This window comes from Grammomys surdaster, unplaced genomic scaffold (assembly GCF_004785775.1).
Source record: "Grammomys surdaster isolate TR1022 unplaced genomic scaffold, NIH_TR_1.0 958, whole genome shotgun sequence".
Lineage (NCBI taxonomy): Eukaryota > Metazoa > Chordata > Mammalia > Rodentia > Muridae > Grammomys > Grammomys surdaster.
In genome coordinates, this window is record NW_021605377.1 from 2274639 (window position 1) to 2283191 (window position 8553).

The window sequence follows — 8553 nt, forward strand, 5'->3', positions numbered from 1 at the left end:
TTTGACTTAAAGAGAAACTTTCAGTTATTTTAAAAGGTACACCACATGCTCCTTTCTGTAAGTGGCTGTGTTCCTGGATGATACATGAAGTAATTTTGTGAAATATAGCTTGTCTTTTGTTTTGGATTAAGATTCATACTTAAGATTAGTATCATGTCTTAGAATTGGAGGCAAAGAATTTGTGACAATCTGTACGGAAATAGAACCACACTGTGGGAGACACTATAGCTGGGTGTCACTAAACATGGGTACCATGGTGCTTGGATCCCACCCATTTTCTTGGGCTGTTGATGCTTGATGTTTCACAGACTGCTGCATTACTGTATCCGGTGAAAGTGATGCTTCTGACACACCGAAGCAGAAAAGTTGGATAGCCCAGGCTGAGACTCCACATAAGAGTTCACTGAAACACTCATGAGCTAACCATGGAGAATTGGCTTAGAAAATCCTGTGGCTCAAAATTTCATCACACACACACACACACACACACACACACCCCTACCTCTTATGCTAGGAGATGTAGAGAATCATCCATTGAGGTAATTGACTTATATTTTTGGATCTTACCTTCTAGTCCTAATTCTACTAAGTCTTGGAGGTTTATGCCACTATCTTGTCACAAAAGTCTTTCAGAGGAAACAGAGACGTTTGGATGGCCGTTTGCTAGCTGACATTCTGGATGTTGTGTTTGTCTCTAAAGAGGTAAAACATATGCAAAAGACACATGGCCAGAGCTTTCTGGATTCAGATAGATGGCAAACATTCAGTTTCAAGTTTCAGACTGCAAACTTTGAAATAAGAAGCCCAACATGTTACAGAAGAGAACTTTCTTCTGAGGCATATTTCAGTGAGGAATGCTTTGGAGAACAGTGGTAATGACTGCCTGGAGGTGACTCATTTTACTTTAACTTTATAAGCCTTTTGAGGTACATATTACTTCTATTGAACAAAATTTTGAATAATTCTTATTGATCCTTAAGAAACAAAGATAATCTGTAGTATCTCTTAGCTTTAAAAATATCAAAGAAAAAACATCTTTTCAAAGAATGAAGATTTTTTTTTCTGTTACCAGAACAATTCTGTGAAAGTTGTTGAGTCAACATAGGTTGAGTCAACATAAGGTCCTCATACAAAATGGCCTGAGAGTAACCATCCTTCAAAACTCTGACAGAATCACAGTACTACATAATGCTACAACAGACATGCACAGGAAGCATGCCTGTGCGGACATCTGAGTAGTAACGGTCCAAGCCAGGGCTACCTGTATTAATATCCTGTGGCCAATGATTATTGTTTCAAAGTATTCTACATAGTCAAGTTTTTTTTCTCTTTAACATCTTGCTTTTGCTTCCCTCATTTAGAATTTGCTCACAGTATACACAATGCTATTCTATTCCCAAATAAACACCACAGTTCTTTGGAGAATCCCTTTGATTGTTATTTAAGTTGACAACCCAAAATTTGTGCTATTGATTTCGAAAGTAATTTCTAGAAGCAGTTCCCCAAAGTAGTTTGGAAGAAGGTAATATTAAAAAAAAAACAGTAAAAGTCTCTGAAAGGGACATATTTATGAACTTCACCACATCCTCTATATTTGTTTCAAAAGCAATTAAAATTATATTTTGCTTAGGTTCCATCCTATGCATGGGATTATCTAATTTGTTCACAAAAGGAAGAGCATTTGAGTCAACTATTATCACAACACTGCAGAAAGAAATACCAGGAGTCTACCACAGTGAGTATCTGTTCAGATGATGGACATGTAGGTTAGGTACAGCTTGGCTCACCTGAGTTGGGTTCAGTTGGGTATCTCTGTTTCAAGTAGCATTGTCTGGAGGGCTCTGCTCCTTAGTAAGGTCTGTGCTTAGTTGGTTTCACTTGTCTCTCAAACTCGCTGGAGAGGCCATGTAGTGTTGCAAGTTCTCATATCAAGAGCAAAGGAAGAGGAAAGCAAATAGGGGTACTGTTCTGATTGCCTCTCCCCACAGGTGAAATCAATCCAAACGAGGCTAAGGGCTGGAAATATTTTCTAGCTCTAGTGAGGCCACAAGAAGAATTAGCTGTTCTGTCCATCTCATGGAAGTGAAAAGATGTTGTGAAGTTAGAAATGATCTCATGGCAAGTGAGGTATCAAGGTGAAGGAGGTGGCTGGTGATGTTATGTGATAAACATTCTTGATTTCCTCTGTCTTAGGGTTTCTATTGCTATGAAGAGACACCATGACCATGGCAACCTTTATAAAGGAAAATAATTAATTGGGGCTGGCTTACAGTTCAGAGGTTAGTCTATTATCATCATGGCAGAAAGCATGGCAACACGAAGGTAGACATGGTGCTGGAGAGGTAGCTGAGAGTTACACATCTGAATCAGTGGGTAGCAGGAAGAGAGAGTGACACTGGAGCTGGCTTGAGCATCTGAAACCTCAAACCCCATTCCCAGTGCCTACCTCCTCCAACAAGGCTGCATCTATTCCAAAAAGACCATACCTCCTAATAGCGCCAGTTTCTATGGTCCTATGGAGGCCATTTTTTTCCAAATTACCACATTCTCTGTAGTCTTCTGACACTCAGCTCTTGACACCAACTCATCCACATAACCTTCAAGCCACAATTTTTCCTGCCTACAAGATATATAGGGATAAAGAAGGAACAGAAATTGAGGAAATGACCAACCAATGACTGGCCCAACTTGAGACCCATGCCATGAAAGAGCCAACCTGTGACACTATTAATGATATTCTGCTATACTTGCAGGCAACAGCCTAACACAACTGAGAGGCTTTACTGGGTAGCTGATAGAAACAGATGCAGAGACCCATAGCCAAACATTAAGTAGAGCTCAGGGAATGTTGTGAAAGAAGGGGAGGAAGGATTGAAGGAGCTGGAGAGGTCAAGGACACCACAAGGAAACCTACAGAACCAATTAACCTGGGCCCATAGGGGCTCACAGAGATTGAACCACTAACCAGAGAGCATGCATGGTGCAGACCTATGACTCCTACACATATGTAACAGTTGTGTAGCTGGATCTTCCTATGGGACTCCTAAAGCAGGAGCAGAGGCTGTCTCTGATGACATTGCTTGCTTTTCATCTCTTTTCCCTAACTGGGCTGTCATGTCTAATCTCAATAGGAGAAAATGCACCTAGTCCTACTGCAACTTGATATGGCAAGGCTGGTTGATATCTATGGGAGAACTCCCATTTTCTGAGAAGCAAAGGTGGGGGGGGATATGGGGGAGGATAAGTGAGAGGGAGTGACTAGGAGAAGAGGAGGAAGGCGAAACTGAGATCAGGATATAAAGTAAATAAATAAATTATTAATGAAAATGTCTTTAAAAGTCTTGAATGGTAAGTGTACTTTGGGTGCTAACAAGAAGACTGCTGAGTAGTGTCTGGATGAGTACCAGTCACCAGAAATACCAAGGCAGGGTTAGGGGAAGGAAGGGTTGGAAATCCAACTCCAACTTGAATATTTGTTGGACTGGAGACAGCATGAAGGTTGAACTGATCATTAGTAGCCACTGATATAGCTGGGCAGTAGTGGCGCACACCTTTAAGTCCCAGCATTTGTGAGGCAGAGGCAGGCAGATTTCTGAGTTCGAGGCCAGCCTGGTCTACAGAGTGAGTTCCAGGACAGCCAGGGCTATACAGAGAAACCGTGGCTCGAAAAACAAAAACACAACAACAACAACAACAACAACAACAACAAGAAGTATCCACTGATATAGACAATTACCTGTGTGTAAGAAAAGCCCTGTAAAATCCCTAATATACCAGGAATGGAGACATTCTGGGGAGCTGAATCTGGAGGGACCCATGCCCTTCTCCCTGGCCTTTTTGTTTGCCTTGCTTAGTTCTGGACATCATCTGTATCCTCTATAATAGCTTTCAGGGGGTCAGGGGAACCCTGTTTATAATTGGTCAACCAGAAGCACAGGTACAGTGCGTTTACAACTAGCTTTGAAGTGGGAACTGTCTTGTGGAACTGAGCTCTCAGCCTGTGGGTTTCTGCTGGTATCATCACACCTGAGTTAAAGCATGGGACACCTAACTGCTGTCTGCTGGAGAAGAATCCTGCGGCCGTGGTCGCTGAAGCAGCCACGCTGCATTTACAGTGTAAGCAAAACACAGGTTGGCTCCCTCTGTCCCCACAGCTCGACTCCAAATGGCCATCAGACTGGTCTTTGCTCTGCCACGGTGCCCTGACCCTTCGCTTTGATTTTGGGACATTTAGGCATTTAAAAGCATCCATTATGGAAAATACAAGCATCCGCCCCATGTGCCATCTTTCAGTCAATTGGGCCAAAGTAGTGGGAATAGAAATCTAGCTTCTGTCCCAAATAAAAGTTTTAGGGAGAAATATATAGATTTTTTTTCCTAGCACAAAGCAAGGCCAACTGATGTCAGGGTAAGAGTACTTGAAGGATTTGCCTGATCACGCAGTCACAGACAGTTGTCTGCTCCCTGATCAATGCTAACGAAGAGACTATGCCCCACAGCGAGGGGATATGAACAAAAGTGCTTCGTTGGCTTTCTCCATCACCTGATTTGACATTGATTTCCAATTTCTTAGAAAAAGGAGCCCAAGGTTAGTCCCCGTGCAGTCTAGTCCGAGGCTTGAACATCTGCTGTGATAGCACAGATGGCTTTTTTGTTGTTGTTGTTGTTGTTGTTGAGGCTTTATGAGAGAACAAGAGAACCTTTCCTTTTCATGTGAAAACTTCTCATTTAAGATCCTTTTTTCTCCATGGCTGAAAAACAAATTAAATGGGTACAAGAAGGGAACAAATCTCTCTAAATGCAGACAGGTGTCCCTCTAAAAGATTCCTCCTCTTCCCTCCGCCCCCTCCTCCTTCATCCTCCCCTCCTTTCCTCCTCCCCTCCCCCTTCCTCTTCTTCCCTCTTCCTTCTTACCCCCCTCCTCCCAATCCTCCTCACTCCTTCTCTTCTGCCCCTCCCCCACCACTCCTATCCCTTGCCCTCCCCTTCCTCCTCCTCTTTCTCTTCCTCTTCTTCCTGGTGTGTGTATACCTTTGTATGTGAGTGAATGCACATGTAAGTATAGGTGTGTACACGTATGATGCCTGTGTGGAGGTCAGGCATTTTCCACCCTTTATTGGAGACAGGGTTTCTCCATTGCTTTGTAACTTTGGTACAGGGGAGACTAGCCGGACCTTGAGCTTCCAGAGATCCGCCTGTCTCTGCTTCCCATCCTGCACTGCTGTAATTACAGCGGCACACCACTATGTCAGTTATTAGAGGAAGGCTCTTGGACCTCACTCAGGTATTCGTGTAAGGCAGGCACTTTGCTGACATCCATCTCACCAGCCCACAAATCTTCTAATAGTCTAAGAAAATGGGATTTTTATTTCCTGGCTATGGGACCAACAGACTCAATGATTTTGGAAAGGATTTTAGTTACTCTTTAAAAACTGTATTTATATTCATTTAATTTTTGTGTGTGTATGTGTGTGGGTGAATGTGTGCCGTGGTATTTCTGTGGAGGCCAGAGGACAAGCTGCAATAGTCAGTTCTTTCCTTCAACCGAGTGTGTTCTGGGACTCACACACAGGTTGTCAGACTTGGCAGCAGGTAAAGTCCACCTCCTGAGCCACCTCACTGACTCACTGACTCCTAAGTCCCAGTTTCCCTATTTGTATAGTGAGTTAGAGAGGCAAGGTGCAGATATCACTTACAGCAATGGTATTCTCCAGGTGAGGGAGTCACCATCGATTAGGGGCTGGTTCGCCATTTTGTAAGTAAAGAACTCTAAGAAACCAAAACAGGCCAAATAAACCTATGTAGTGGTGTGGTTTATAGTAATCTCTGGAATTAGACTCCTTGGTGGTAGTCAGGGCTCTCTTACCAGTCTCTCACGAGATATCACACACGTTGCATACATTACATTTCAATTTCTGCAGGTATTATGCATATAAAATTCTGCCCACTGTAGAGTTGTGGTAAACAACACAAGCAACATGGTTAGATCAAATCTGGCTTATAGTAACTGCTGCCCTGATAATTAGTGTTGAAGTCTACCACTGTCCCGCTAGCCTTCTGGGCTTGGTATAAAGGAGGACTCCCTTCACCAGCAGGGCTCCCCTTCTCTAACCTTAACCCTCTCACATCTCTGCCTTCAGGATGTCTCATAGCCTTGGGTAAGATCACAGGTTCAGCTTCTCCCATAAGAACCCATTCAGCTAGCACCAGATTCCTGAAATGCCTCTCTGTGCTAATGAGTTATTTTGGTACCTTAAGCCTTCAGCCAATGACTTTTGACAATCCTGAGTGTTCCCAACCCCAGTCCCCCAAACTATATAAGCCTTGAATCACCCCAAGTAAAGTTGATCTTCCAACCCCACCCTCCCATCCATCATCTCTGCTCCCTTTGCCCTCATGGACCAATACTGGCCGCTGATGATCCCCCAGGGAAAGGGAGTGTCACAGTAACAACTCACAGAACATTAGCACATGTTTGGGTGCCCACTTCACATCTGCCTGCCTGTTTTGTAAAATCACATTATGTTTGTAGAGGGGTCCACCCTTCTGGACAGAGCCTGTGTGCTGTAGGGAGGTTACCTGAACTCAGCTTTAAGGAGTGTCTTGAGCCTTGTGACTCATTTGGAGGTCTTGGTTAAATACACCCGAGGATGGCTGGGTGGTGTCAGAGTTGATATGTGCCGGATCGGAGCAGAGGATTCTTATTTCCAGACGGTGCTGATGTTGCTAGCCTAGGACCCATGTAACCGAACTTTTGATTATATTCTATCAGGGAGTCAACCACCCCCTCCCCCCAAGTTTGGTTGACTGAGTGACATGAAGAAAGTTTACGGTGAGCTTCTGGAAGGGTAAGTGATCGAGTCCAGGACTGCTGTGTTAAACTGTAGCACTTTGGTGTGTGAGAAAACTGAAGATGCAAGGAGGAATTGCTCCCTTACACTCTCTTACTGCTTATCGTCTGATGTCAACATAAGATGTGACTGACCTTCCTTAAAAAGTCGGTCAAAGGCAGCCATCTTCCAGTTAACTCGCCAAAATGACCAACACAAAGGGAAAGAGGAGAGGCACTCGGTATATGTTCTCTAGGCCTTTTAGGAAACATGGAGTTGTTCCTTTGGCCACATACATGCGAATCTATAAGAAGGGTGGTATTGTAGACATCAAGGGAATGGGTACTGTTCAAAAAGGAATGCCTCCACAAGTGTTACCGCGGCAAAACTGGCAGAGTCTACAGTGTCACCCAGCATGCCCTGAGCATCATTGTAAACAAGCGAGTTAAGGGCAAGATTCTGGCCAAGAGGATCAATGTGCGGATTGAGCACATTAAACACTGGAAGAGCAGAGACGGCTTCCTGAAGCGGGTGAAGGAGAACGATCAGAAGAAAACGCAAGCCAAAGAGAAGGGCGCCTGAGTTCTGCTGAAGCGCCAGCCTGCGCCACCCAGAGAAGCACGCGTTGTGAGGACTAATGGGAAAGAGCCTGAGCTGCTGGAGCCCATTCCATACGAATTCATGGCCTAGTGTATAAAAGAAATAAAGGACCCAACTGCAGAGTTTTTCCTTAGGTTCAAAAAAAAAAAAAAAAAAAGTCGGTCAAAGATCCTTATCCAGAGAGGTATCCTACACCCCAAGGAAGGAAACGTCCTTATCCCTAAAGACCCGAGATCTGCACAGACAGGCCTTGCTCTTAGTTCCCCTTAGTCTGTTATCTGGAGAGTATATCCTTTTGTCTTCCACTCACACTTCGGCGTGACTATAATACACAGTTTTCCATGTTTTTTCCAATCACACTTCGGTATGACTATAATACACAGTTTTCCATGCTTCTTTGGACCTTTATTTTCGAAGACTCTCATACTATGTGAAATTGGTAGGAAAATTTGTATGCTTTTTATTTTTTATTGATTTTTTTTGTTTTACTGATTTTTAAATTTTGTTTTAGGGTTCATAGTTATAGATCTTGCAACAGATAAAAAAAAAATTCTCTCCCTTTCTAGAGCTGCTGGATTCCATGAGAGTAAAATAGCCTTATTCTGTGAAGTGCTTTTTTTTAAGATAATGGACAGTCAGCCTTGGGATAAAGGTGACCAAATTTAATGGCTGTCTTAGTTGGGGTTTTACTGCTGTGAACAGATAGTATGACCAAGGCAACTCTTATAAGAACAACATTTAATTGGGGCTGGCTTACAGGTTTAGAGGTTCAATCCGTTATTAAGGCAGGAACATGGTCAGCATCCAGGCAGGCATGGTGCAGGAAGAGCTGAAAGTTCTACATCTTCATCTGAAGGCTACTAACAGAAGATTGACTTCCAGGCAGCTAGGATGAGGGTCTTAAAGCCCATACCCACAGTGACACACATATTCTAACAAGGCCACACCTACTCTAACAGGGCCACACCTTCTAATAGTGCCACTCCCTGGGCTGAGCATATGCAAATCATCATAGAGGTCTTCCTTCTTTATTCCTTTGTCCCTTCTAACCACCTTGAAGGCTTCCCATCCTTACATTTCTGTGATGAGAACCAGCAAGTGGTCTCACTGAGTAAATTTGTGT

At 43.5% G+C, this 8553-nt stretch overlaps 1 pseudogene; it reads left to right on the forward strand.

The window, feature by feature from the left end:
* The first annotated feature begins 7036 nt into the window (after positions 1-7036).
* On the forward strand, positions 7037-7552 carry LOC114634508 (annotated as a pseudogene).
* Positions 7553-8553: the final 1001 nt, after the last annotated feature.